Genomic DNA, 4,951 nt, shown 5'->3' with positions numbered 1-4,951 from the left:
TAATAAAAATAAATCTTTAAATAGAAAAAAAGAAAGCCATCTGGTGATGTTATTGCCTTGCTTAAAACCTGAGTGTCACTTGTCATTTTAGTGAAGTGAATAATCTTAACTCGTTAGCCTTTATTCTGCACCATAGTATTTGCTTCTTTGTATGTGCCAACCACTGACTTACATGTTTGTTGCTGAAGTAGATTTTGTTCTCCCGTGTACTTACTTAGGTTAATTCCTGTGTAACAAATATCATATTTATAAACTGTCCAATTTGCATGTTTTAAGTTGCAAGGAGAAACTGAATTTTTTTAAAAAAAGTTTTGTTTATATTGGAAATTCAGATATACAGAGAGGAGGAGTAGAGGAAGATTTTCCTCCGAGTGACTTACTCCCTAATTGAGCATAATTGCCGGTACTGTGCAAAGCCACAAAGCCAGGAGCCAGGAACTTCCTCCAGGTCTCCCATGTGGATGCAGGGTCACAAGGCTTTGAGCCGTCCTCGACTGCTTTCCCAGGCCACAAGCAGGGAGCTGGATGGTAAGTGAAGCTGCTGGGATTAGAACCGTTACCCATATGGGATCCCAGTGTGTTCAAGGTGAGGACTTTAACCACTAGGTCACCATGTTGGTCCCGAGAAACTGAAATTTTAAGTAGCCTCATGAGTAAGATATTTAACAGAACCATCATCCCCCAAATGTGTCTCTCCCCTTCTGTGTGATTTAATAGAAGACTGCTGATTATTTTTCAAACTATTGGCATCACTGTCCAGTCTCATCAGTACTTTATGAGAATTCCAGTCCCCATGTATCTTCACAAATAGTATTGTCTGTTTTTTATTTTTTTTATTGATTTTTTTTATTTATTGTTGCTTACATTATATTATGTAGTACAGTTTTATAGGCGCTGGGGATCCCCCCCACCCCTCCCATACCCCTCCCCCCATGGTGGATTCCTCCACCTTGTTGCATAACCATAGTTCAAGTTCAGTTGAGATTCATTGCTTGCAAACACATGCCTAGCATAAAGTTCAGCGTCTTATTGTCCAGATAAGTTCAGTGGCCTCTTGGGGAGACCTTCTATGGTCTGAAGATAGGTCTAACAGAGTAAAGATCCAGTCAGTTAAAAGCCCCAACAAGGCCTCAGTATCATTATACAACATTATGGAATTAATTGACATAGTATTGGGTAAACAATATGTTAAAAATAATGCAAGTTCCATTCTTCGAAACATCTGGGTTGAGACAGTATCAATGACAGGTTCAAAAAATAACAAACAACCAAACAAAAAATTACAGGTTAAATCAAGGCAAACACGTGGTATCTAATCTTTTGGGATTCGCTCATTTCCCTTAGCATTATAGTTTCCAGTTGTGCCCATTTAGCCACAAAGAACTGCATTTTGTTTTTTTTTAATAGCTGAGTAGTATTCCATGGAGTAGATGAACCAAAGCTTTCTTATCCAATCTTCTGCTGATGGGCATTTCGGTTGCTTCCATGTTTTCGCAATTACTGATTGTGCTGCAATGAACATAGGGATGCATGTTGGTTTGTCGTAAAACAGGTGTTTTGGATATATTCCTAGGAGTGCTATTGCTGGGTCATATGGTATGCAGATTTTGAGTTGTTTGAGTGTTCTCCAGACTGATTTCCATAAAGGCTGTACCAATTTGCAGCTCCACCAGCAGTGGAGTAGGGTTCCCTTTTCCCCGCATCCTCGCCAGCAAGCGTCGTTGGTGTTCTTGTTTATGTGGGCCAATCTTACTGGTGTTAGGTGGTACCTCATCGATGTTTTAATTTGGATTTCCCTTATTGCTAGGGAGCTGGAACACTTTTTCATATGTTTGTTTGCCATTTGGACTTGTTCCTTTGTGAAATGTTTGCCCATTTCCCGTGCCCATTTCTTGAGTGGCTTGTTTGTTTTGGTTTTTTGGTTGTTTTGAAGTTCTTTGTATATCCTGGAAATTAGCCCCCTATCGCCTATATCGTGTGCAAAGATCTTCTCCCACTCTGTGGGTTGCTTTTTTACTTTGTTGATTGTTTCCCTTGCTGTACAGAAGCTTCTTAGTTTGATGAGGTCCCATTTGTTTATTCTGTTCTCAACTGCTATTGCTTTTGGTGTCCTTCTTAGAAAGTCGGTACCTACTCCTAGGTCTTGCAGGGTATTTCCTACATTTTCTTGCAAGAGTTTGAAGGTTTCTGGATGTAGGTTTAGGTCTTTTATCCATGTAGATTGGATCTTGGTGTATGGTGATAGATGTGGGTCTATCTTTTTGTTTCTACAGGCTATCAGCCAGTTGTCCCAACAACATTTACTAAAGAGGCCTTCCCACTTGCTTGAGTTGTCATTGGTCTTTTTGTCAAAGATTAATTGGCTGTATCTGTGCGGATTCCCTTTTGGTGCTTCTATTCTATTCCATTGATCTTCCTTTCTGTCTTTGTGCCTGTACCAGGCTGTTTTGATAACCACTGCTCTATAGTATGTCCAGAGGTCCGGGATTGTGATTCCCCCTGCTAAATTCTTATTTTTCAGGATGGTTCTAGCTATTCGTGGTTTTTTGTGTTTCCAGATGAACTTTTGAATCATTGTATCCAGTTCCGTGAAGAATGTTTTGGGCAATTTGATTGGAATTGCGTTGAAAATGTATATTGCTTGTGGTAGTATAGACATTTTAATGATATTGATTTTGCCTATCCAGGAGCACGGGATGTTATTCCATCTTTTGAGGTTTTGTTCAATTTCCTTTTTAAATAGTTTGTAGTTTTCTTCGAATAGGTCTCCTACACTTTTGGTTAGATTTATTCCCAAATACTTCATACTTCTCTCTGCTATTTTGAATGGTATCCTGTTGGTTAGATCTTCTTCTATCTTGGTGTTATTTGTGTACACTATGGCTGTTGATTTTCGTTCGTTAATTTTGTACCCCGCCACTCTGCCAAACTCTCGTATAAGTTCTAGCAGTTTCTGTCTTGAGTCTCCTGGTTTTTCTATGTATAGGATTATGTCATCTGCATATAGTGAAAGCTTGACTTCTTCGTTTCCTATACGTATGCCTTTGATTTCTTTTTCTTGTCTTATGGCCTCTGCAAGTACCTCTAGGACTATGTTGAATAGCAGTGGTGATAGCGGGCACCCTTGTCTTGTTCCAGATCTCAGTGGGAAGGGTTCTAGCTTTTCTCCATTCAGTATGATACTGGCGTTGGGTTTTTCATAAATTGCTTTAATTATGTTGTGGATTTTCCCATCTATGCCTACTTTGGCTAGAGTTTTTAGCATGAAGAGGTGTTGGATTTTGTCGAAAGCTTTTTCTTTTGTCTGTTTTTTAAATATTAGCCATTCTACTGGGTATGGGTTGTAATTACCATATGTTTTTACTATGGATTTCCATAGTCACTAATAATAATGAGCATTTTTCAAGGAACCAGAATGTTTCACCAGCTTAAAATAGATTTTGTTTTTTATTATAGAAACCATTAGATATGTAATAGATAGATAAATATATAGGTTGAGAGATACCCAGTGTTTTTTTTTTTTTTTCCAAAGACTTTTTTTAAAAGATTTATTTATTTTTATTGGAAAGGCTGATATACAGAGAGGAGGAGAGACGATAGAGAGGAAGATCTTCCGACCGATGATTCTCTCCCCAAGTGACCACAATGGCTGGAGCTGAGTCAATCTGAAGCCAGGAACCAGGAGCTCTTCAGGGTCTCCCACACGGGTACAGGGTCCCAAAGTTTTGGGTGGTCCTCAACTGCTTTCCTAGGCACAAGCAGGGAGCTGGATGAGAATTGGTGCTGCCGGGATTAGAACCGGCACCCATATGGGATCCCGGTGCATGCAAGGCAAGGTCTTTAACCACTACGCTATCGCACTGGGCCCTCCAAAGATATTTTGTCCTGACATTTTTCTTAATATGTTTTGAGCAGAAGTTTTAAATTTTGATGATATCTAGTATGTCTGTGCTCAAGCGTGGGTTTTACTTTTTCTATTGTATCAGTGTTTTCCTAGAATGAGGAAGAAATATTTCCTCCTATACTTTCTTCTAGAACTCTTATTATAGTTCTCAGTCCTGCGTTTAGTTATGATACTTTTATGCTGATTTTTTGCAAAAGACTATATGTAAAGCGAATTTCATTATTTGAATGTGTGTATCTAATCATTTTATTCCGTATGTTTAAATAATTATCCCTTCTTCACTGAATTATCATTATTGGTTAATCAAAATAAGTTGATTGTTTATATGTACACCTATATCTGAACCTTCTGTTATGTCCCATTGACTTTTGTGGTGTTCTTATAATTTTCATTTTGTTGTGATTGAAATATATTTCTATAATAATTCTTGATGTCATCCACCTGATCTTATTCTTTCTGGAGGAGTATTTTGGCTGACTCATATACTTTGTACCTCCACATGAATCTGAAATCCGTTTGTCAGTTACGATGATATTCTGTTGTCTAGCTTAGAATCAGGATCAAATTTATTGTGTCTGAGGTTAAAATGTAGAGGGAATTGATGTTTTAGTAGTAATGATTCCTGGGTATGCTGTTGTGTGAATCCCTGTCTAATGGTTCACCCCCCCCCCAGAAGCTCATTCCTCAATGGTGAGCCCTCCTTGCTGGGGGTGGGGAGCAGAAGAGGGTATTTGATTGAGCATCCCGGGGGGGGGGTTCTCCTCAGGTTTGTCTTTCTTCACTGGTGTTTTGTCATAATATTGTTTTGTCCCCCCACTGTCTCTTTGATGAAGATCCTGTTGGAGGGCTTCCTCTTCCTGTTCCCTCCATACTGGTTCAAAACTCATCAAGCTTTTACTTGTGGTTTGGGATGACTTCCCATATCTTGACTGCACTCACATCTATGGCCTGCTAGCTGCAATCCTGGAAATTCTCAGAAAATTTTCCTTGTCTGGGTGTCAGCCACCTTCCTCCAGTGAACTCCAGGGAGTTTCTGTCCTCTCTACT

The sequence above is a fragment of the Ochotona curzoniae genome, unplaced genomic scaffold, assembly GCF_017591425.1.
Source record: "Ochotona curzoniae isolate NIBS_2020 unplaced genomic scaffold, NIBS_Ocur_1.0 contig_472, whole genome shotgun sequence".
In the NCBI taxonomy this organism is placed as follows: Eukaryota; Metazoa; Chordata; class Mammalia; order Lagomorpha; family Ochotonidae; genus Ochotona; species Ochotona curzoniae.
This window is presented reverse-complemented; position numbering follows the sequence as displayed.